The 26,010-nt window shown below is 38.8% G+C and overlaps 1 protein-coding gene across 2 annotated transcripts in view; it reads left to right on the top strand.

Moving 5' to 3' along the window:
• Positions 1-26,010, top strand: part of Ptp99A (Protein tyrosine phosphatase 99A) — a 482,762-nt gene that overhangs the window by 381,832 nt on the left and 74,920 nt on the right. Inside the window, exon 1 of one of the 2 annotated variants that reach the window (XM_065218484.1) lies at positions 17,192-17,429. The exons of the other annotated variant lie outside the window; for it this stretch is intronic. The gene's annotated coding sequence lies outside the window, so the exon portion shown is untranslated. Of the gene's footprint in view, positions 1-17,191; positions 17,430-26,010 lie in introns of those variants that run through there. 2 annotated transcript variants of the gene reach the window in all.

Raw genomic sequence — 26,010 nt, 5'->3', positions numbered from 1 at the left:
TTGTAGTAATGATAAAGTGAATTGGTGATAGACTATAGATAAATATATTTCGATTTAATTGAGTAATAAAATGATTGCATTCTAGGAAAAAAAACACTAATTTACATTATTTGATAATTGGCACTGATGATTTCGTTCGTCAATTGTTAATTGTTAGGACCTCAAACAATCAGTTCCCGAATTCTGCAATTTCATTTTTAATTTATAAATGAGTGTTAATTTATAAAAATTATAAAACTTACGCTTGAAAACATGAAGAAGCCTGGTAATTCCAACTCGTCCAACAACGAAGAAAGGACACTTTCTTTTATCGCCATTTTTTGCATTACGAATACGACAAGAAATTGTTCATACCATGAAATGAAATCACGAAAAACTTACTTGAATTTCACTTAACCTTTACCAGCATGACATGTGGACTGGTCCAGTGAATCCAGTGGAATTTATTACCATGTCATTGCATTTTATGTGCGGCCCGTGAACCTTGTTGAATTCCTATTTTGAAGAGGCTACCTGAATTTTCAGGTAAAAATTACCTTTACCGTTGGTTCAATGATGTCAAAACATGGTCTAGGAAAATTTTCAAGCTATCGACATTTGAAAAATCTTCGACCCCCGGTAGCTTTAGTAGTTGTCCAAATATCGAGAAAAAAATCATGCCACAGACTCTTGAGTTCCTTTTTAAGTCCATTAAATTGTATTGTATTTTTCCATACTTAGAAAAATTCCAGGTTCGGGTCTTAGAGAAAAATAAAAAAAAAATCCTAAAATGTATTCCTAAATCTCTAATTTTTCACGATCGAGATTTTAAGTCGTAGACGGTTTCAATTTTGTTTTATGTCCGTGATCATTCCATCTGGGAAAATTTTCCTCGTTCCATAATCAGTGTTGGCAAAATCAGAAATCAATTGATATTTTCCAGCTCTCATGCGCTCGCAATATCACGCGTGATATTGAAACAAAATATCATGCTTGATATTGATTTTACAAGCTCCTTTGATATTTCGAGACTATTCACAACGTGCAAAAATCAAGCTGAGAGTTGACTTGACACAAAAATGATTTCGTTGCACCTCGTTTTCTTAGAAAGAGAAAGTATAGTTTGCTATCTCTTTTTACTCTTCACCGATGGCAGACATGAAGTGACTGCTGCCAGCCGTTATGGAAGTTTCGGTTGCATTCGGGTGTAAAGCAAAAATCATGAAATTCAATCTCACCACAGATTGTTGAGATTTGCAGCTGGTGAGTTTTGTTAGCTTGATATTCCGAGCTGCGATATCACAGCTTGCAAAATCAACCGCAGTTGTTTGCTTGTTGATTTTTGTGTTCGAAAATCAAGCATGATCTTGGTCGTTGGTGAGATTTGATTTTTTGATATTTTCCCAACACTGGTCATAATAATGAGATTTTTTTCTTAAACTGCAATCTAGAAAAGTTGTCTAGATCCCAGAGTTATGATTCTTTTTCTATGTGTTATGTGAGGTGTTACAGAAGATTCTATTCTTGGGAGGAATGAAAAATACTTATATCTATATACATTTAATTCTAGACTGCAGTTCTTCATGTTGCTAAATGCATTGGAAGGATATGTATGATCCTAGATCTTCAAAAATTGATGTCCTAAAATTGTAAAAAAATGTCTAAAATCGGTACTTTGAACATGTTTCTCTGTGCCTCAATTTCGCAATCTAATAACAAATTCGTGATCTGCAGTGTGAGGAAATGGAGGTTAGAATTGGACTGTGCTCTTGCTTATTCAATTCATGCTTATTTTTATTTTATAACAAATTTATGTGATCCTTAAATCAAAGTCAAATTTGTTTTATTGTTAAAAAGTATGAAAAATACCGGAACTGATCCATATCTTTACGATCAATAAATGTCACTATTGGTCACTTTTTTAATGGTTTAAAGGTCACTATTTAGTCACTATTTCCGTGATTTTAGTCACTAAAGTCACCACTATTACATCGCATACCCACTACCAGCCCTGGCTTAGGGAGGCAACTAGCCTTTAAAGCAACTGGCAACTAGCCTTTTCATATATTGCCTGTTTATTTTGATGGTTGCTTTAAAAGATCAATTTGGTATATATGTGAAAGGGTGAATCAGTGGGAGATGGATTTACGATTTCTTTACATTTTGCAGCACAAATCTAGTACTATGTGCATTTCCTCAAAACCCCACAATAACCGACCTCTTCAATCCCTTCCTTTTCCCATGGCGTTCAAGTGGTCCGCATAGACTATTCAGCCATTACCCTTCCTTTATCCTCGGCTTTGGATTGACTTGCGCTCCCATTGCCCCACCAAACGCTGCAAAATTAAAATGAAAAAAATTATACCTCTTCTATTAAGAGAATTTGATAGTTAAGTCTTTTTATGGTTGAAGCGTGTAAGGGGTGTTTCACCTATCTTGCCATTTCTCGATGAAAATTTCAAATGGTCCTATCTGCTTTGATCGATTCTCTTAATCGACTTTCTCTTTTCATAACCACTGCTATGCAAACAGATTTCGAACTAATTCTACCACATAGTTTGATAAAGGAGGTTCTTATCTAGCGTCCAAAACGTCAAATACAACACGGAAAGGTTTTGCAACTGAGTTATTGACGAAAGAGAAAGTCGATGAAGAGAATCGATCAATGCAGATAGGACCTATTGAAATGTTTATCTAGAAAATTTAGGGTCGTATATACAATCGATCTCCAGAAGAAATTACAATGGGGCAAATTTTCAAGTCGATATTATAATTTACAATAAGATGGTGGAAAACAAGATTTTCTTAACAAAACAAAATTTTAACACATATACAGTTAAGATTTGACGGCCAGACATTTTTTATTACACAAATCCCAGATAATTAGGAGAGCTGAGCTCACCGTTGCGGCCGTTTGATGGTCGACATGCTGGGACATCGGTATTGACTGCTACCGTTAAATCTGCAGAACACAGTGCCTTCTTCTTCTTATTCTTCTGGGGTTTCTTCGCTTCAGCACTGTTCCCACAATTGGCTAGGGAATGACAACACTTTGTCGGTACGGCCAGATATAACGAAGTCCACAGTTCCGAGTCCGGGGAGTGGTACCAAACGCGCGCACAACTTATTCGTGGTCATTCATGCGAGCTTGCACCAATGAGTCGGACAACCACACACTTAGCGAAATACTATTGGTTTTACTCCTGTCCGCTCGACCACTTTTCACTGCTTTCACTGCAGTTTTTATTTTGCACCACATGATTTGTACGCATCAACGTGAGATTATCGCGGCAAGCACTTACGTTTTAGTTTTAGGTGCACTGAATTTTCTAACTGTTCGTGGTGCATCTCAACGTTGACCCATACAATTTTAACGTGTTTAGGTGTTTTTTATAGTATTTTTTTTTTATTTGAAATAATTATTCACATTACAATTAATATCTAGTTTGTAAGTTTAACGTAGGCTTAGAATTTAGTTTTAATTATCATTACAACTCACGTGGAACTTTTTAGCAGTTAGCTTTTGGCGTACTATACTTCGAACCGACACCGAACGTCACTCCTCCGGACTATTAATTTATAAAAGAGGCCTGACCCTATTGGACCACCCCTTTTTATAGTGGTCGATGAGTCTACGCAATTGAAGCGACCCCATCATGATTATCATTACAAACATAGATGACGACGATGACGATGAATCACGATGATGGACGAACGATGACAGGAATGATGACGGAGCGATGACAGGCGTGATGACAGTACGCAAAAACGGGCGAAAACTTACACACTAGAATGATTTCGGTTGGTATCAAACAAAATTACTCATTTACTCCGACAAAGTGGCTGCATGCATAGTCCTAACAATTTCAAAATTTCAAAGTAAGTAAGTAAGTAAGTAAGTAAGTAAGTAAGTAAGTAAGTAAGTAAGTAAGTTAGTAAGTAAGTAAGTAAGTAAGTAAGTAAGTAAGTAAGTAAGTAAGTAAGTAAGTAAGTAAGTAAGTAAGTAAGTAAGTAAGTAAGTAAGTAAGTAAGTAAGTAAGTAAGTAAGTAAGTAAGTAAGTAAGTAAGTAAGTAAGTAAGTAAGTAAGTAAGTAAGTAAGTAAGTAAGTAAGTAAGTAAGTAAGTAAGTAAGTAAGTAAGTAAGTAAGTAAGTAAGTAAGTAAGTAAGTAAGTAAGTAAGTAAGTAAGTAAGTAAGTAAGTAAGTAAGTAAGTAAGTAAGTAAGTAAGTAAGTAAGTAAGTAAGTAAGTAAGTAAGTAAGTAAGTAAGTAAGTAAGTAAGTAAGTAAGTAAGTAAGTAAGTAAGTAAGTAAGTAAGTAAGTAAGTAAGTAAGTAAGTAAGTAAGTAAGTAAGTAAGTAAGTAAAGTTATTAATTAAGTAAGTAAAGTTATTAATTGAGAGCTTTCGATGCCAATACCAAACCATGAATTTGTATATTGTGTGGAAGCACAAAGATACTCTATGCACAGGGAAGTCGAGAAAATTTCCAACCCGAAAGATTCCCTCGACCGCACCGGGAATCGAAAACCCGCCTCCAGCTCGGTAATACCATAGAGGTAACTCTAAGACCAGAAGGTCCCGAAGAAACGAGCTCAACTTTTTGGCTAAGCTCTGGTTCTATCTTCGGTCCCAAGCTAATCGATTCACCCCTTAAACCATAGGAAAATCCACTAACCCCTCATTTTATCTGTCAAACTTTCATAACGAATCAAAACAAAAATAGTGTAGTACTGGAATTTATACTAGAATGGGGTACGTTAGTCGATTTGCTTAGGACCAATAGACTAGTCAAGTAGTGAGCCAATTTAAAATCGTTAGTTTCGTATTGATTGTTGGTAATACCATCCCTATGGCTATGAGGCCAAAATAACCCGTAAGGGTAAAAACTCACGCGGAACTGAGGCAAGATGAGTTGCTCGTTCTCTTCTTCCTGCAAGAGTGCGATGTCTATATCCATCGTTTGAAGAAACGTTCGTAGTGCGTTGAGTTTTGTTGATGTTAATGGCGATGGTGTTGATGTTAATCTAGGTGATTTTATAGCTGCTGAGATCCATTATAATCTGTTGTCTAACCCCCCTTTTGCATCGTCATGTCATTGCCTATTGCCTGGAGGACGACCACCTCGGCGTCTGTAGATTCCCGAAGTCGATGACCCATCTGTTTTGTTTCCATCGCTGGTTTGACGTGTGACTATTCTGCTGATTGAACCTATCAGAGCCGGCGGTGCCATGAGTGTAGCACTTGGTTTGGCAAGGTTTGTTTTCGCCTGTTTCGGCCTGACAGCTTCGGAGCAGTTATCGCAGGTTGAGTTGCGCTTGGTCGTTGGGTCAGCGGATTGGTTCGTTGCTTTCCCCCCTCACCGGGCTTCGGTCCAAACGGTTTAACGAATGGTATTTTCTCCGTCATTGCAGAGGCTTTCGGGGGCGGTTGGTTTCGGCCCCGATTGTTTTGCCACATTAGAATACGTGTACTTTTTTGCACAAGTAATTTATTATTTAGTACACAAGTACACAAGATATACCATTGTGTAAAAAATTGGTTCCAAGGGGGGCACGTTTGCAGCTATCCGATATATGTCAAACTCATTGACTGACCGTCGATAATGATGTAGCTTCGAGTGTAGCTTTCGATGTTGCGCCTCACCATCATGCACGCAATCCCAAGATGGAAAACTGACAGGTGGTCAGGAACTCACGGTCTCCCAGTGTTGGTGAGTGCTGCCGTTAATGTTCACGAAAAGTTCACTAATTTGCCATACAGAAATTCAAAACAAAATTTTTTTTTCTGCAGATTTGGACTGTTTTTGACCTGTTTCGTACGACCGGAAGGTGTATGCTGGTCACAAATGCCGTGCCAAACTGATTTCCTACTCAGTTAATCAATCTTTGATGTGAATTTCGCTAATAAACACGAGGAGCATTTCTTATAGCAAACTTGCCATAACAAAATATGCATGGTTCATTTAAGTAAACAAACTAACACTTTTTCCGACTGTGGCACCTCTCTTACTCGCCTGGACGCAATCCGAGCGCCAGTCGGACGCCCAGCAAAGCGATATTTGCTACCCCATACATGATCGGTGACCAAAAGTACTTCACCGTAGGTGCAGAGAAATTCAACGATTTGTTCGTTTGTGAAACTTTCGGACAGGTCCGACAGCTTCACCTCTACCTTTTTCATTTTGATCCGTAGCTTGTACACGGTAAGAAAAAAGTACCCAACGGAAAGTTCACTTTTACCTACTTTTGACTAGTTTGTCTCCTTTTCTTCTTCTAATGTTGCCAAAAACGGAGGAGCAAATCCACCCAACAGGGGTAGTAAAGTGTGGGAACCCAACGTTGAGTATAATCATATTTACCTACTGTTGGGTATATCAAACTTACTTTTGGTTAAAAAGCCAGTGGAAAATTCCATACGAACTGCACACAAGTAAATGAAAATTACTTTAACCCGCATTACCTACTTTTGGGTTCCTGCACCATAGTGCCGAGATGAGTGAAAATAACTTACTTTTGGGTACTTTTTGCTAACAGTGTACACGGAGAAAAAATACTACCCAAAATTTGAGTTCTTTTTACTTAATATTGACTTCAGCCTCTCACTTGCACTCGTTATTGTTGTCAAAAAAGGATCGAGAGATACGACCCAACAATATAGTTCAGCCCAATATGTTACTTTTGAGTTGATTGCATATTCTTAAATTTACGTGAATTAAACTTAATTTTGGGTAGAATATACTTAAGAGTAGGTATTTTTTTTTTGCTGGTGTTAAATGGAAACTACTATATGCGATTTACTCAAATTTGGGTTATTGGGCTGAACCCCGGAATTGAGGGAAAAGTACTTATTTTGGGTAGTTTTTCATCTCTGTGTAGGTTTTGCCGTCTACTTCGATCTCGTGCTTGTTGTCGTGCTCCTCTGCTACAGTTCTCTGCGCTAGCTCTACTACCCATAATCGCATATCAGTCCCATCTTTGCTTGACTTCCTATCCATATGGGACTGATATGCGATTATGGGCAGTCTAGGTCGACGACCTTCACAAAGGCGCATCAAAATGCCTTACTTGGCTGGAGACGAAGAGCCTCTTCGTATTGTAGACCCAATTGGGTAGCAACAAAGTCATGAAGCTCATCATAGGATGGCTTCTTCGGCACGTTCGCATAATCAATGCGAAACGTGTGTTCGCGTCGAACACTCATCGCGGCGATAATTGCGACGAAAAGAACACGCAAAACAAACACCAACACGAGGCGAACCGAAAATTTGAAAAAAAAAATAGGGTTTTTGATCTAATTTCCGTCCTACTAAGCACAACCCTCGCTTTACCTCTCTTTTCTGAACGAATTTAAACAAAATATGGACTTCTAAATATATTCACCTTTCCATGCGTACCGTTGGATTTGATAAAGAGTCACAAATTGTTGAGATATTGTCTAAAATTTAACACTGCTTCTTGATTCTAAATTCGTTCTACGAGTTTCAATTCCATGCTAACGCATTGAAACGCCATTAGATTTTCTTCGTCCTACGGACAAACGTAGAAAAAAGGGGATTCGCTAGGAGCGCTTCTTTTGTTTTGAGAACAATGAGCGTAAATATTCATACAATGCGCTCTAACAGGGTTTATGTTGTAGCTAATGAGCTAACGCATCAGAACAAACCTATTATTAATTTGTGCATGGTGAAATCATTGATATTATTGATCTTTTCTGATCGATAGAACGGAAATGGGCGATTACGACGAAGTAGCGCTCTTCCCTAGCTTGCGTGTGGCTTCCAGGGAAATAATACGTCTGCTTCGCTTGGAAGTTGAGCGCTAACTAACCCTTCAAACAATGTACAGTGGTCCAGAATGCAGATTTAGGTGGAATGATATGTTTTGAACCTGAAATTGAAACTTTAGACTAAAAGTCTCTTCTACAAAGTTGTTCCTTATAGTTAGGCCCTCATTTTTATGACTATGAATTCTAGAGTGGTTCCTATTAGCATTAAAATCTCTTCTTTTTTGTTTGAATAAATTAAGGTATATATTCTTGGGCAAAGTTATAGCTGAAGCGACTTTGTTGGATATAACTTTTTTGTATCTCTTAAATTGGCCGATTTAGAGCTATTTTCTTGAATTGAGTTAGGGTGGCTCTTAAAAAACAGTTGTTTTGCTCTAGTTTTCTTATTTCGAATTTCTCAGCAAAGGTGTCTTTAAATAACTTTTAGATCATAAAAAGGCGCAATTTTTTTCTGCGCAAAACTTGTCAATATCTTTCTCCGATCAAGAGTTATTGACGTTTTTATACTAAAAATATGCACTTTGCATATTTTATTTGATATTTACCATGAAAGTCATCTTCTAGAGACTTTTAAAACTCTTTAAGACGAATGTTTTATAGCTTAATTTGTTGCCTGTATCTCTTCTAATAAAAAATATATACCCAAATATAATAAAAAATATGAATAAATTCAAATTGATTTTATACGAGTTTAAAAAATAACATATCTCCATTTTTTCCATATTATTTAGAATATTATACGCCCTTTCAAAAAAACTTTTTTTTTTGTTTGCCCCAACCAGAGATATTAACATTTGAAAAGTGCATATTTTTAGTATAAAAACGTTAATAACTCTTGATCGGCGAAAAATATTGACAAGCTTTGTGCAGAAAAAATTTGCGCCTTTTTTATGATCTAAAAGTTATTTGAAGACACCTTTGCTGAGAAATTCGAAATAAGAAAACTAGAGCAAAACAACTGTTTTTTTAAGAGCCACCCTAACTCAATTCAAAAAAATAGCTCTAAATCGGCCAATTGAAGAGATACAAAAATGTTATTTCGAACAAAGTTGCTTGAAATCAGCTCAGCTATAACTTTGCCGAAGAATATATAACTTAATTTATTCAAACAAAAAAGTTAGATTTTTGATTTTAATGCTAATAGGAACCACTCTAGAATTCATAGTCATAAAAATAAGGGCCTAACTATAAGGAACAACTTTGTAGAAGAGACTTTTAGTCTAAAGTTTCAATTTCAGGCTCAAAACATATCATTCCACCTAAATCTGCATTCTGGACCACTGTGCAATGGCGCACAGTACGAACGAAACGTGTTATTTTCTGTCTGATTTGATGTATCAAAAAGACCGCATGTTAAATAATTTATTTTTACATGAGATTTGAAATTACATGTTGCTTTTTGTCACCTTTAAAATAACATGTCTTTTCCTTAAAATTAAATCTCCATGTAGTTATGCTGTTATTATGAAGTTTAGAGGTTAGAAATAAAATTATTTTAAAATTCTGCTTTTTCGAATTATTTGGAATTAATACAAGGTATAGGGCACTATTCATTGTTTTAATTTATTCATTACCTTTGTTTCCAATAAGATTCACAATAACACTTCTTAGGCAAGCTCTCGTTGAACTAATTCTTGTAAATAACGGTGCCCTGTTTTGCACGGATTGGGATGACACCCAAATTAGTGGAATCGATCAAACCTGACAAATAATCCTCGTTGACTTCTGCATCACGGTCGAGACTTTAGGAGCAGATCTGGGTTTGGAGATTTGAACAATATCACGTTTCAAACGCAGGAACAGCAAACGGATTAGCAACGCAGTCAATTTCTGATGGAGACGGATCTCCCGAAGAGCAGTTGATTTTGGACGCGTTTCTGGATGGTTGCGGTGAGGCTTCGTCACTTTCCCTTGTTACCGTTTGTAACATTTGTTGATGTATTTCTGTATGTTTATCGTATTCTGCATGTCCATTTGAATTTAAATAATAATTGCCAATTTGATACCCCTAGTTTTAGTACACTATACAGTACCACAGTTTACTACCAACTGCTGGAATAGGTGATGAGCCAAAAATTTGAGTTCAGTGGAACATAAGAGAATGGGTACGAGAAGTACAGAGAAAGGGAACGGCGAGTAGCACGGAAACTTCTTCCGCCACTTGCCAAGTAACCTTAAACGAGAGCAGTTGAACAATATAAAAAAAACCGTTAAAATTATAGAGATTAAAAGTAAGAGTGTCATAGTAGCAGGAGTGGAGCGAGAGAGTCAGGTATGGTACAGGGATTGAAAAGGTCACATGTCACAATCGGGCCTAAGACCGTTTCTTTTGTGCACTATAGGACCCGTTAAGTTTTTCTATTAAGAACGCTCGATCGAGGGGTTCGGCCAGATCACGCCGACAGGCCTTCCGTGAGCGATTGACCGCTGGAGAGCCAGTTCCGTTCGACGGCCCGGAGGATAGGACCACTTTGGACCTTTCCGTTCCGAACGAGTTCCAACCGGATTCATACCCCGATCGTTCCCGCAGAGCCACAGAATCCTGAGAGGGACCCGCCAGTACCCCGTGTAAGGTGCCGGGACATAACCTCCCACCGAAGAAGACACCTCTCCACAGTCCACCATTGTGACTTGGCATACCTACTGGCGCCACCAAACGCCCTTAAGCAACCACCGTCACCATCACCAACACCGTAGTCTCCGGTGTAACCACTGCCAGCGTCACCGCCATAATCGCCGCCACTACGGACGTTAACAACGCCGAATCCACCACCAGCCTGTACAGCATCACCACCGCCGTATCAACCACCACCACGTGCAGCATCACCGCACAAAAGACCCAGCAGTCGTCGGCCGGCCAGGTATCTGAAGAAAACCTACACTATACACGCCACACACACACACCCATAGAATGTAATTGTTAGGGAAATAAACCTCTAAAGTGTAATTCATTAGCTTTTTTCCTTCAATCACACTATATCCGAGTTCTGATTAGCCCGGTAAATCACTCCAGCCGACCTTGAGGCTAAGAATTGCCCTCCAGATCGAGCTAGCCATCAAAAGAGGTCGTTGAATGACCCACCCTCATTGGTAGGCCGTTGCTTAGCCAAGCCCGCCGAGGTGTTTGTCCTGGTAGCCCCCTAGGTACCCCACCCTAGCAGCAACACCCTTCGTTCGGAATACTAACGAGTTATCTGATAGCAGCTTAGATCGATTCCATACAAAAGTAAACCATAATCTGACACAATTATTTCAAATCAAGAGTAGAACTGTTTTTTTAATGCGTGCAACTTTTCTACTGGCCGCCATGATACGTCAAACGCTGCAAGCCAAAGACATGATTCGTTTTCGTTACGAACATGTTAAAATGTTTTTAAGATGGAAATTTTGAATGTACTGTATTTAATAACATTGTGTTTCATTTAAATTTAAACCCTTAGGGTAAAATTATATAAAAATAGATTCAATAATAAATTGGATGTAATGTTATTATTATTTGCGTCTTATCTTAATGAAAATTATGTGAGATAAAGGGCGAACACGAAATTATTGCGACACCGAAAATGTCATGCCAATTTTCTTATAATGTTTAGAATCAAACCAAAATTTTAGGGTAGTTTTATATATATATTTACTTTAAAAATCAAAAGAAAAGTTAATCGATGGAGCCTTGAGTGTAAAATTGAACGCATTTTTGCTTGATGCCCTCCATCAAAGTCTTTACAGTGTCATCCGGTACCAGTTTCTCAGTTTTTTTTCCATTTTCTTAACATGTCCTTCTCGTCTTTGACTGTCTTCTTGCTCTTCCGAAGTTCCCGGACAGTTTGGCGGATTCATGTCCTTTGGAACAAAATGGACAGAATTGGCCTCATACCACTCCAGGAAACTTTTAGAATAGTTGCATGATGCCAAATCTGGCCAAAATAGTGGAGCTTCGTCGTGCTGCTGCAAGAACGGCAAAAGGCGCTTCTCGAGGCACTCACATTTGTAGATCTCGCCATTTACTGTGCCCTTTGTCACGAAAGGCTCACTCCTCAGTCCGCAAGAGCAGATGGCCTGCCAAATGAGATATTTGGAGGCGAACTTCGACATTTTCTTCTTCTTAAATTTGTCGTCCACATCGAACTTGCTCTTGCCGATGAAAAACTCCAACCCCGGAATTTGCTTAAAATCGGCTTTTATATACGTTTCGTCGTCCATCACACAGCAGCCATATTTTGTCAGCATCTTCTCGTAGAGCTTCCGTGCCCGAGTTTTAGCCGTCGATTGTTGCCGCTCATCGCGGTTTGGGAAGTTCTGTACCTTGTATGTATGTAGTCCAGCTCTCTTCTTTGCATTCTGGACGTAGCTCTGCGACATGCCGATCTTTTTAGCCAAATCACGGCTTGAGACGTTGGGATTTGCTTTAATCATCCGCTTCACCTTTCCCTCCGTCTTTTTGTTCTCCGGTCCCGGTTTTCTTCCAGCTCCTTTGCCGTGGTCCAACGTCAACCGCTCCTGGAACCGCTTCAACACTCTTGAGACGGTTGAATGGTGAATGTTTAACATTTTTCCCAACTGCCGGTGCGACAGGTCAGGAAATTCCAGGTGTTTGGAAAGAATTTGTTCTCTCAACTCGCGTTGGTTCACCTCCATTTTTGTTGAATCGAAAAACACGACTTCGAGTTTGACAGCACGTACACAATACACATCAATGAGAAAGTGTGCAAAATTTGGTTGATTTTTACCCAATGGTAAAAAAGTTATGCCCTGTTGAATGTGTCGCAATAATTTCGTGTTCGCCCTTTATTGCATTACGTTAGCATTTATTCAATTACATTTCAAATTAAATCACCGTTAATTTTCATAATTTTTAACTGTGCAGGTTGAGTACAATTAGAGGTTATTGAACTTGATCAAGTTGAACAACGAGGATAGTCCACAATCTACCGACAGTTGTCTTGCTACAGTGAGTGGTAGTTCCATATCATCATATTTTCATTTACTTTTAAAAGTATGTGCATTTCGGAAAAATCACAGATGTTCATCAAAGACTTTCCGAGCCGTTAGTTTTTTGTACATAACTCAAACTCAATAAGAAACATCAGTCTGAAATTTTCACCAGAAAGATAAGAAATATTGAAGCATGATTAAAAACATTAGATAAATTTTCATTGCAACGGTTTTTCCTGAATTTCCTTCACCATGAATATATTCATCGAAAACATTTTTCATATTATTTTTTTTTTTTAATTTCTGAGATAATTTCCTTATTATTTTACAATATGATGTTCATTCTGCGATGAGTTATGAATTCAAAAAATGATCAAAGTAAATTCGAAAACTTCAACTGTAATTTTCTCGGAAAAATTTACCACCCAGAATTTTTTTAACTGTTATTTTTTTATCGTTCATATAATCAAAAACTCTACCTGTTGACCAAATTTACTTGAATTCTGAGATCCTTAATCTTAAATCTTTCCGATAGTAAAATCAAATCCCCATATGATATTTCAAGTGCTAATTTTCATTACTGCACCTGCACCAAATATTTTGTTCAGAAAAGTTCAATATTTCGTTAAAATAAACGTTTTCCGGTTTTCCGCATACAAAATAAATCGGCGTAACTATTTATTAGGTACTTTTACCACCGACGAACCAACATGCCACTGAAGCATTTCGTTTGTCCATAGTTCGATTTGATAAATGAGTGATTCGATCTCTCAAACGCACGATCAGATCTGTCAAACGGACGATCAGATCTGTCAAAAGAGGCGAGATGGAATCCAAGTCAATATAAATTTAAATACGGCGTTTTGAGCAAGAATTTGAATGTAGCCTCCATGAGCTGGAACGTCGGTTCGTCGGTGCTTTTACTACCGACATCTGTTGCAAAAATCAGCTATGCTATAAATATTGGTATCTTTATTACTAAAAACCAGTTCAAGCTGAACATTGCATTAGGTTCTAAGTAACATTGATAGATTCTCTTCATCGACTTTCTCTTTCGTTAATAACTTGGCTAACTTGCGCGGGATTTTGCCGCCGTGTTTTGTTGATCACGCCGGTTCGGTGCCCTCCGGACCTTGCATACACGAAGCCCAGCTCGTTTCATGGTTTGCTAAACGAACCAGGCGGAATACTTTGCCTTTAGAGCTGCGTCGCGAATCGAAAGGTTCGGATTACGCTTGAAATAATCCAACACCTTCCGGGCCTTCACAGGGTCAGCTGTCTTCGATTTTCTTCCACTACCAGCCCACCGCTTGGTCGTCTGGGACTCCTTAAACGATTTTACCACCCGAGACACAGTTGTCTTCCGATCCATCTCATGGTCGCAGTCGGATTTTCCAAGACAGCGCGCAAAATTCTCCGGTGATTTTCTTTTTGTTTCGATGACACCTCAATAACCACTGAACCGATTATTATGAAATTTTGCACATGTAAACAATTCACTCCACACTAGTTATACCCAGATTTTCATAAATTTTTACCCACAGATAAAAATGGTGCATTTTTTTCGAGTACAACCCTAATAAAAACATATCATAAACGAATGATAACCCATATGATTGAACTATTCCACAAATGGTTAGGATGATACCCCGAACACGTCGTTAAGCCAATTAACCATGATATTTTTATTAGGGAAGCCTTAGAACCGTTTCTTGTCAAGTTTTTCGTATTAGAAGATAGATAATAGCTGCTTTCGTCGATTTGTGAATGTCTTAAAATGGCCGTGAGGATGCAAAGAGAAAGTCGACGAAGAGAATCTGTCAATGTTACTTAGGACCTAATGCAATGTTCAGCTTATCAAGGAATCCAGAAAATGGAATACCGGCTAATAGTACGTTCAGACTACAAAGTTATAACATGTTATAGCGCTATCTTGATGGTGGTTTCTGTGTTGCAATTATTTGACAACCGTTATAACATGTTATAATTCTCCAGTCTGTACAGCGTTTAATAGTACGTTCAGACTACAGAGTTATAACATGTTATAGCGCTATCTTGATGGTGGTTTCTGTGTTGCAATTAGTTGACAACCGTTATAACATGTTATAACTCTCCAGTCTGGACAGCGTTTAAAACTCCATCCGCAAATAACGGTACCTCTCTGTACTCTACATTTAACGCTGCCCCTTGCTTGTTCTGTGTGGTTCAACACTGTACACGGACATAAAAACTAACTCACAGTCTGCGTCAAGTTTACTCATTTCCTATATTTTCCATACAAAGTTTTTCTCACTTCCGTCAAAAGGGGATTGGCGTCTTGCTGTGAAACTTTTCCAAGCTTTCGCCACCTACATTTCGAAGTGAGAACTACTAGAAGGAGGATAGTTTCCAAATTTTCCAAGTAAAACAGATGCTTTTTGGGGCAAATCGGTCCATAAAGAAAAACTAATAATTTCCCGTGGAAACTTTTGCTTGAATCGTGTAAGAAAACGTGTTTGCAAACTAACTGTTATTATTTCGGTATGGATCGGAGATGTTTTCATGGCAAATTATCCATAACAAGTTTGCACCCACAGGGAGAGGCGAGGGGAGAGGTTACCTCCTGCGCAGCTGCATTTTTCGGAAAAAGGTTAATATGTGCGATTTTCGCTAAGATGAAAGTGGAAATTAAGTGAATTTACTTAGGAAAGGTTGTATCATGCTGGTGGTAATAGATAAATGGTTGTTTAGGACGCCAATATTCAATTAATGTTCATCTTGGCCTTTTTTAAGCAAACATATTGATACTCACAATTTTCGACGGAAAACGCACCGGAACTTGATTTACTCAACACGCACCATACTATGAAATGGTGCTAGATGGTCTTCAAAGTGATAACAAGATGACAAATCATCTTTATTTTGAGTAATTGAGCAATTTACTTCTGTTTACATCATATTTACGATGCAGCATTGATGGAGCCGTGAAATGAAATGAATATAATATATTATTATATATCTTATGAAAGTTCACCTGGAAAAGTCAAAGATGCACATCAGTCTGATCGTAAAAACGTTTTCTTTTTCAATTCGAATGTTATATTGGAAGGATTTTACGCAGGATTGATGAAAATTATGATTTAATGCTAATTTTCACGAATTTTATATGCAGTCTGTCAACATTATCATCATCATGCAGTGGCGACATCTGCGTTGAGCTTTTGCGGCAATCTTGCAATCGATGACATCTCAATAACCACATAACCGATTGTTATGAAATTTTGCACATGTAAATAATTCACTCCTAACTAGTTATCCCCAGATTTTCATCAATTTTTACCCACGGATAAAAAAAAGTTACACACGGATAAAAATGGTGCCTTAGAACCGTTTCTTGTCAAGTTTTTCGTATTAGAAGATAGATAATAGCTGCTTTCGTCGAGCTGTGAGCTGAAAATAGCTGGGAATGTCTTAAAATGGCCGTGAGGATGCAAAGAGAAAATCGACGAAGAGAATCTGTCAATGTTACTTAGGACCTAATGCAATGTTCAGCTTTAGTTATAAAGGAATCCAGAAAATGGAATACCGGCTAAAACTCCATCCGCAAATAACGGTACCTCTCTGTACTCTACATTAAATTTTAACGCTGCCCCTTGCTTGTTCTGTGTGGTTCGACACTGTACACGGACATAAAAACTAACTCACAGTCTGAGTCAAGTTTACTCATTTCCTATATTTTCCATACAAAGTTTTTCTCACTTCCGTCAAAAGGGGATTGACTCACAGTTGCGAGTAAATCCATTTTTGACGAAAGGGAGTACAATTTGGAAAAACAGAGTGTGAGTAAACTGTGAGTTACTTTTTACGTCCGTGTAGGAAACAGACTACTGCTGCCACCTAAATATCAAAGCTCAAATCATGCCCGTTATTCAGCTGTCATCCGGAGCATAGCGCATTAAAACAGTTACATTCTCATGTTTCATTCACAGCAGGTAACGGGTTGTACCATACAAAGTGCAGTGGGGCAATATTTTATGTTGACTAAACATAGACTAGAGTGTATTGGTGATTCTTATTGTTGCGACTCTCTCCCATCTCGTTGAATCTACGAGTTGTTGTTCTATTTGCAACATGGGAAATGCTAATGCTTAGCTGCATATGATTTTATGTTAGTAAGGAAACATAAGGCAAACAGGCAAACCTTGTTTTTCTATACGAAACATAAAAAGATTTTCTTATTCGATTCATTTTCAGCCCATTAACTAATCTTAGAACCAGAATTGAAAATCGGCCTTAAAACCGTCGCCATGACAAAATTATTATAATTTCCACGGATCCACTGTTTACCACGGAACACGGGGCAGACGAGACCGAGAGAGACCAGAGTTAAATGAATCACCCACACACAGAAACCAGTTCCAGCCAGGTTTTTTTTTATGAATCTGAACTGGATGCGGCCGCAAGCAATGCTGCTCGACAGCCAGTAGTGTGCGAGTGAGAGTCCACCGAATGTAGGTAGGAAACAGCAGCAGCGAAATTAGAGACTGTGTTGGGAAAACTAAGGAGAAAAGCCCCACCTTCTCATAAGAGTAGACACACGGGACAGTTCGCGCATCACGCAGGGGACACTTTGTCCGTCGAAAATCGGTCCGTTTGCTAGTGAAAATCCGTTCCGAAATGGTATTCGCGAGTGGAAATCAACGACTCTATCGTTGATTTATCGATTTCGAGTGCATTCGAACCGTCGAGGATTCGGTAAAGTGGGATTAAATGATTGGCCCAGAGTTCATCTAAAGCGGGAGTGTGGTGTGTTGCAGATATCCAAGATGTGATGGCTTCCTCCTGTGCTATTGTGTAGTGTTACTGCAATAAGTAATCCAATCGTGGGTCAAAGAAGAAATAAGAGCCGCTAGTGCATACATGGTGTAACTGAAAAGCACTTCCGCTCTTTAAAAAAAGCCCACGTTGCAAGTGCTAGTGATAAAAATGCACATGGAAGTCGTCAAGATTTTGTCCCAATTTTGGATCATTGCATAAAAAAGTGTCAAAAAAACGGTAGAACAAAAATCGATAAATCCGTGCCCTGTAGCTGTGTGCGTGTGTGTGTTCTACTTCCTTCCAAAAACGTGCTCACTTGTGTTGGTGCTAACCGCTGACCGATGTTTGGCAGCTGGAACACGGTGTTACCATTCTGATTGTGTGCGTTTATGCTTATGCTCCGCAGTTCTCGCTCTCATTCTCATTTGTAAACGGGTTCCATTCATATGTTTCCACCTCATTGATTGTATCCACACAGCATGGCAGTATGTTTACATCCTGCATCAGCAGAGAAAGATGCAATCTCCGCACGCTCACTCTCGCAAATCGTTTACGCAGTGAACACACCAAGCCTGGGTGGCCCAGCTGTGTGCGAGTTTTATTTACATTGCAGTTTTCTATCAAAACAATATCAATAACAACAGAGTTTCGATGCGCGGCGTCCCCCAGCTAACAACGGATAGTGTCTTGTGTGATAAACAATTTTAGCAACAATCCATGACACGAAAATTGCACCAATTCATTCCGTACTACCTACCTTTCTCGAGTGCTAAATGCACTGCGTAACAAATGACAACGAGTTGGCATTCGATGTAAAAACAAATCTACAGTAGGTAGCAGCATTTACAATTTCTGGCTTCCTGTCATTAGTTGGCATGAGTCATCGCTTGTCTCGCGTTTGTATGATGCTCGCTGGCAACGCAGAACAGCGAAGCTATTTTGACCATTGTTGGATCCAATAGCTAATAGATCTGGTAGTTTTGAGAACTGTAACTGAGTCGAATGCAATTTAAAATTACAATAAGTAGGGTTACTCAGTAAGTGACTTAAATGTTAAGTGAGGAACTTGTGTGAGTAACTTTTCTGGGAAAAAGTTCCTGACTTAGGATTGGCCAATCTTCAGAGAAAGATCGATCTTGACGGATCGATCTTATATTTGGCTCTAGAGTCGATCCACTGATTAAATCGGTACCAAAGAATCGATCTTATGGTTTTTTATTTTAATTGACCTTTCTTGACGTTCATAACTTGCACACTTGCGTAATCCCATTTTCAAGTGCTTAGTTTGCTATTCTCACTTTCGCTTTAGCCAAAAATGTTGGTTTGTTAATGTTATCCTCACTTTCGGACCATCAATACTCTTAAGCAAACCCCACATGCATCAATATATTGACGCGAAGGGGAATTATTGACAATGATATTGATGATGTGAATTCAGAAATATTGTCAATCTCGATACATTGACGTCAATATAGAATGTATTGACAATACGATTATTGTCAATACAAGCAATCGTGTAGGGTCCACATTACATATAGAATGGACTAGACGCTTGTTTACGTCGGTACCCCAAGATATTATTTCCTTTATAATATTCAGTTAAATTTTGTCGTGACGGTAAGGAGCAATGAGCACAGAGGGAGATGCAGGATCAATTTTATTTCCTCGTACAACTTTTTAATACCGCACGTATCGATACGAAACTTTCACCACTGAAACACGTGTCAAAATAGATTACTCTCCTTTGTTTTGTTGTTTTCAAACATTTCAATGAACGGGCGTAGCCAATGTTGTTTGCCAACAAAAGCAACAATAGTCAAAGGCGCATCTTTAACTGAGACGTAAACATGGTGAAAAGTTAAGGGCGACAATTTTAAGGAAGTCAAAACATGGCGCATAGTAATGGGTGAATTGTTGTAGTCATACATGTTTGGGGCAATTTAATTAGGGCTTATTCCTTACGTGAAATTATAAAAAAATATGAGTTTTCAAGGATAAATTAACAAAACGCTCAACACAAATTAACACGGTGATAAATTTATTTGCATTGTAATAAATATTGCTACACCTTCAAATTAATACGTGCAAACTTGCTCGGTTTTTCCCCATTTGTTTACATTTTGCTAGTTTTTCCCTAATCACAATTTGCCCTGGACTTTCTGATATTCCGGAGTGATTTGAGATTTGGGCGTAATTGCTTTTGTAAACAAACACGTAAATCGCCGATTCCTCGTGAATAAAACCTCAATCTTGTAAACAAGCTATGCCCAATGATAGAGGAATAATTCGTTCACCTCATAGAGTTGTTAGTTTTCGAAATTGGTCTTTCATTCGTGAGAAATCGACGATTGACGTGTTTCTCTACAAATGCAATTACGCCCAAATCTCAAATCACTCCGGATATGATTCATCGACTGCTTTCAGCGCCACACTGCATCTTGCACTTGCGACATAGTAGCCTGGGTTTTCGCGCCAAGCACACCAATGTTGCCTGCTGAGCTATTGATAGTGCATGTCAGAAGAATATCATCTTTGTTATTAATTAATAACTAATTATGCTGACGTTCTTCACAACGGTTTCTTTTATAAGTCTTATGTGCTTTCTGTTTCCTACTTTAAAGAATGATAACTTTTATATTGTACCAAACTGGTGTTTTGGAGTTTCTGAGTTTCCTCTGCTTCAAGGGCACCGTCTGTTGCAGAATTCTGTAAATATGTACAGTACATTCGTTACATTTTTTACAGAATTGCGGAATCGCAGCCATTTACAGTTTCAATCAGCAAATTTTATAAACCTGTACCATTTTCGCATAAGTATATATTGTGCGGCAAATACAATCATACCCTATGCCCTACGAAGTCGGATAAGTTTTCCTACCCGAAAAACTCCGAACTTATGAAGCTTCAAAACAATAAATAAAAGCAAACTTCTCGTTCGGTGGGGCTTTCACGATCTAATTTAAGACTTTTTGATGAAGAAACGATGTTTTCTGACGTTTGTTGGTACCTGTTTCCTTCAGTAGGCTCTACTGCTTCTTTAAATGTAGATAAAGGTATGTAAAAATGCATGGAACATGTGAAAATATACAATTTTGTGAAAAATGTAAACGGACCACTTTTGACTACAGATACTATAGATTCCATAGATAAGCGGAGGCACAAAAAGTTGTTTTGGCAACCATGAAAAATAAATGATCTTACTGGCATCCATGAAAAAAGTTCATGCCATCGTAGAGCTCTTCGTTGTGCAGTTTTGTTTTGTTTCGTGCGTTAAAGTTCAAAATGAAGTGCAAAGCAAGTCTTTGCAACAATGAATCGAGGAATGGTTTGTTTTATCTTTCCTTCTTCTGTTGTCCACGAAATAAATCGGAATGTGGGAGTGTGGAAAGCGTTTTGTGCTCATAATATTACAATACTTCTCCCTCAAACAACACCATGATGATGTCATGCTCGTTTGGCTACACTAACTAACAGTTTGTTATACTTTTCCTATACTTTTCCTCCGCTTATCAATGGAATCTATAGTATCTATACTTTTGACGGGGTAATAGCAAGCGTCACCCTTCTTTATTGAGAAATGACTTTGATTGAAACTGAAATCGACAGTGAGCATGCATAAGGGCGAATACGCGATGATCGATTCTCTTCATCGATTTCCTCTTTGCATTGTTACAGCTAAGCGAAACAATTTTTTAGAAATTGTTCAATGCAGAGTAATAACAGGTTGTATTGGCTAACACAAGCAACAGCAAACGCACCGAGAAACGTTAAATCTAGCGAGTTATTAACAAAAGAGAAAATCGACGAAGAGAATCGATCATCGCGTATAGGCCCTTATGCATGCTCACTGTCGAAATGATGTTTTTTTTCAGATCAAGTATTAAGTGACATTGATTTCTCTTAGCCACATTAAAAAAAAAATTCGCTTAGTTTCTATTAGTAAAGCACATAGTATTTTCCCAAAAACAAAAATAATGATTTTTATCTGAATCATTATTTATCCTCTATCAATGGACTTACTGGTTAATCTTAACTCTTCTTACAACAAAGGGTACTCCAAACGTCTCGAAAAGGCAAATCTTTTCTCGTATGGTTTGATGAGCCGGGACGTACTGTTCAGTTTCCTTAAGTTCTGCCAAGTTTCCAACGCTGCAACCCAGACTGGACCTTTCTATCTCCGTATCAACGTAGATACACTAGCCACTACCGCGTTGATGGCCGCCACCGCCTTCTCGTAGGCGTATTCGACGTGGCTATTGAAGCCATGCGGTCGACGATCATCACTCCCAGGTATTTCAACACGCGCTTCGAGGCTATGGCGTGCTCCCCATGATTTCTGTCAGCTGCACCGCTGCAACATTTCCATCTCTTTCAGCGTCTTGCCTGTTACCGTCAAGACGACGTCGTCCGCAAAGCCAACGATCTCAACTCGTTTGGGCAGCTTCAGCGTTAGCGCGCCGGTTTACATTCCGTTCCAGAGCGTTGGACCAAGGATGGAACCTTGTGGAATTTCCACCGTGATACTAATCGTTCTCTGTCCCATGTCTGTCTCGTAACCCAGAACACGGTTCTGGAAGTAACTCCATAGAATCCTGCACAGGTAGTCAGGGACCTTCATTCTATGCAGCGTTTCGGCGATGACCTCCAAGCTGGCGCTGTTGAATGCCTTCTTGACGTCGATCGTTATCACGGGGTAATGTCGATCTCCTCTCGACTTCTGTTTCGATGCCTTCTCGGCTCTCTCGACCGCTGTTCGAATTGCATCCACTGTTGCTCTTCCTTTTTGGAATCCAAACTGCCTCTCCGACAATCCTTGCTCACTCTCCGTGCATTTCGTCAGTCTGTTCAGAATGATCCTCTCCAAGAGTTTTCCGAGTGTATCCAGCAGGCACTGCTACGAGTTCTTCGTTGGTGACTTCGTCGTTATCTCCCCCTCCGTCTCCGTACGGTGTAGGTGACCAGGTCGTTGGATCGTGCTTCGGGAAAAGTCCTACCGAAGAGTTTCAGGTTCTCTGGGTACATTTCAGTGGGCATCGTTTGACCTCTGATCTTCGCCGTCAACACACGGTATGAGTCGTCTCAGAAGTTGGCAGCAGCGTCTCGACAAATCTCATTGAAACAGTTTGACTAGCTCTGCTTTTTTTTTTTTCCTTGATTTGTTTTCCGTCGATCTTGTTTTCCGTGCTGAGCACCAATGCTACCGACGCCAGGAAGGCAGCTCCCACACCTGGACCCTACCTATCGACCCATCAACTCATGAACCGGGGACCAACGGCTTTACTTCCCTTCCGAAGGAAGGCGTGATCAGAGATGTTATGCCTCAGAACATCCCGGCGGCGCCGACTGGGATTGAACCCAGGCCTGCTGGGGTGAGAGGTAATCACGCTTACCACTACACCACCGGCACCGCTTTCTTGCTCTGCTTTATCCCTGGTCACTTGAAACATTCCTCTACCTTCCTCTCTGTCTACTTTTGTTCTTGTTCTCTGAACACGTCTCGACCTCCGTACAGCCACAGGTTTCCGTTGGCCGATGCCATATCGGATTGACCATGGGTATACCCTTCGCACACTTTTCAATTCATGTTTGCCACCAGCAACGGAATGCAGAAAACGATGTCGTTAATGGATTCCCGGCGAAAAGTGCTGGTGGTACCTTCATTGGACAGCCTAATTTCCAGTTTCGCCAGAGCTTCCAGCAAAATGTGCCCTCTTGCGTTGGTACATCTGCTTTTTCACTCCACTATCCAAACATTGAAGTCTTCTCCGATGACTACCGGTCTTCGTCCGATCAGCTCTTCGGTAAGTCTATCCTACCTTTCATGAAACTGCTCCATCGTCCATCTGCATCTGCATACGTAATAAATGCATATGACGATTCCGTTAATTTTGGCGATCACGAAACCTTCTTCTTGAATGGAGTATTTGCCCATGACTTGTATTGCAGCTATTCCAGCTATATCTACCACCTAGTTACCATTATCAGGAGGGACTCGATACGGTTCCGCAATGATTGCAATCTCGCACTTTGTTTCCGTTGTCGACTTCCACAATAGCTGTGCAGTGTCGCAATGATTGAGGTTTTTTTTTGGGAACTCCGTTACTGTTGTGACAAAAAAAGTGTCATTTGGTGCGAATTGCTTACGAATTCATGTTTTAAAATTCAAAAAGTTTCTGAAAAATTTGCAGCCTGACAAAATCGGGAAAAAACTGACAAAATCGGGGGTAGACAAAATCGGGAAAGCACTGTATCACATAACATCAGAATTTCTATGTCAGTAATCATATAGATTTCATTGGACACATAACGTTCATGTGATTTAGTGGTACAATGTCCAATAATGGGATGACATGAAAGCTATGTGAAATTCACATGGATATTTTCCACTCGTTAGTTGGAGGCGAACCAGCCTAAGGCTGAAAGCCTCCTAAATAAAGCTAAATTAATTAATTAATCCACTCGTTATGGGATTTATTTTATGAATGTATAACCAAGAATAAAACCTGGATTCATCCATCTATGGTGAGATGTGACCATTCTTACTAATTTACATTCCCATAATAAAATTAATTTTGTATTGCTCCCGGGTGATATCTGGAACATGTCCGTGAGTGGCCACCCAAGTAACATTTAAAGTTTTATGAAATACTACAAAGCAACGATAAAACAACATTTATACAACCCTGGTAAAGGCTATTTCGTCATTAATGCATTCACCAAAACCTCATTAAGACTAGAATATGTATAGTTGGCCCACCCTGGAGAAGGTTATGAAGGGTGTATTCTCGAAGCTCTTCAAGATTGATTTACTGCAAAAGGTTATATGACGAACGCATTGAGAACCATTTGAAAGCTACAATAAAAGCTATTTAGCAACAATAAAAACCCTTTTCGAGCCATTTCCCCTAGCCGCATGCTGAATCCACTAGGAAAGCATCAATCAAGAAAGAAAAGGATTTATGAATCCGATCTTATCAAAATAATTAAAATAGAAACTGATGGTATAAAAAACTTGTTGAATATCCGAATTTATTACAATAGTTCTCAATCAGTGGCCTAGTTTTTAGTGCCTTATTAAATGTTATGTGAAATATACGTGAAAACATCGAAAAAAAACAAGACGGCCCTCGTAAAACGTCGATTTGACTAATTCTTTTAAATTGACAAAAATAAATTATTCTTCAGATCGAGCTAGGCCAAGATTGTTTTAATGATTTTCGCATTTAAATGTTTGCTCATTGCTAAATTTACCAAAATATAGTTATATCCAGGGAACCATAGATTGAAAATCAAAAATTGTAAAAAACAAGCAAACTTATTGTAATATGTAATAGTTGATTTTCATGGTTCATTTGTGAAAAAGTTGTTTTGTTTTCAAGAAATCCTTAACAAATTCTTAAGGTTTTAAAGTGGTTTTTATGAAGAAAACTTCCAGGCTGAATTGTATTTATCTAAAGCCATTTTGCTTGATCCTAACCCGTTCAGATTTATGGAGGTAAAGTTGCCTGCAAAAAGTTAAACGTCAAAGTTTGTTTATCATTCGATAGTTGCGCTGTGGAATCCAGGGTTCTTCCAAGGTGGTTTTCTCCCGATAGATTGGGAAATTGGTTACTCTGATAGTTTTCGATACTGTTTTACAACATTTCGCATTTCGAACAGCTGAAAGCGCAATCGTTCCCGAAAAAGATCCCTTTCTTCCGGATGGTTACAAAAGTGCACCATCCAACGATGCAGGGATGTACGCTTGAATGAAATTTTCGAAGAGTTGATTCTTTCGCCGAATAAAATCGCTACTATGGATCGGAAACCAACTAATCTCCGCTAACTAACAGTTTCAGTGGTTTGCTGTCGGTTGCCATCTTTTTTTGCGAGATCTGGAGAAGGCTGGTATGTTTTTTAAACTTTCGACAATGTTTTATGAATTCGAGGGCCCCGCTCAGTTTGCTCTTCTCCGCCAGATGGTCAGTCGTTGATGGTGTGCTGGTTCTTCTAAAGAAGTAAATTTGGCTGAATTCGACTTGAATTTTTTATCCTACTTCGTCTATACTTCCAGATTTCCTTGTCATAAATTTGGCATTTATTAACTATGAGGAACCATCTTTTAAGCTCAATTTGTAAACAGAGTTAACGATGAACTTTAAAAAGCCTAAAAAGCAACAATAAATGCTTTTTGCTCTAATGCAAAACCTAATGGTTTTATGGTGATAATAATAGAACACGTTTATAAAGTATTTTATTTAGACACTAATAAACAATTGCTAATGACTTTTATGCTTGAATTACAGAACAGTTTTAAGGGGGGATTGATAACTGCTTTAAATTTATTTTTCAAACAAGACAGTTTTTGACTTTCTTGCCAGACTATAAAAGGTTTTTTAAAACAGCAAAAAGCTGAATTACTAGGCAGGAATGTTTTAAACTTTGAAATGCTATATTTAAACTAAATGGATTGTTCATTGCAGTTATAAATCCATCATAAATCAGAGTGGATGCTAAATGGTTACACAGCAAAAAATAA

Source organism: Ochlerotatus camptorhynchus, unplaced genomic scaffold, assembly GCF_037179485.1.
Source record: "Ochlerotatus camptorhynchus isolate MF236.1 unplaced genomic scaffold, CSIRO-AGI_Acam_v1.1 ptg000087l, whole genome shotgun sequence".
Classification (NCBI taxonomy): domain Eukaryota; kingdom Metazoa; phylum Arthropoda; class Insecta; order Diptera; family Culicidae; genus Ochlerotatus; species Ochlerotatus camptorhynchus.
The sequence above is the reverse complement of the archived record's forward strand: the minus strand, read 5'-3'. Positions and strand labels throughout refer to the sequence as shown.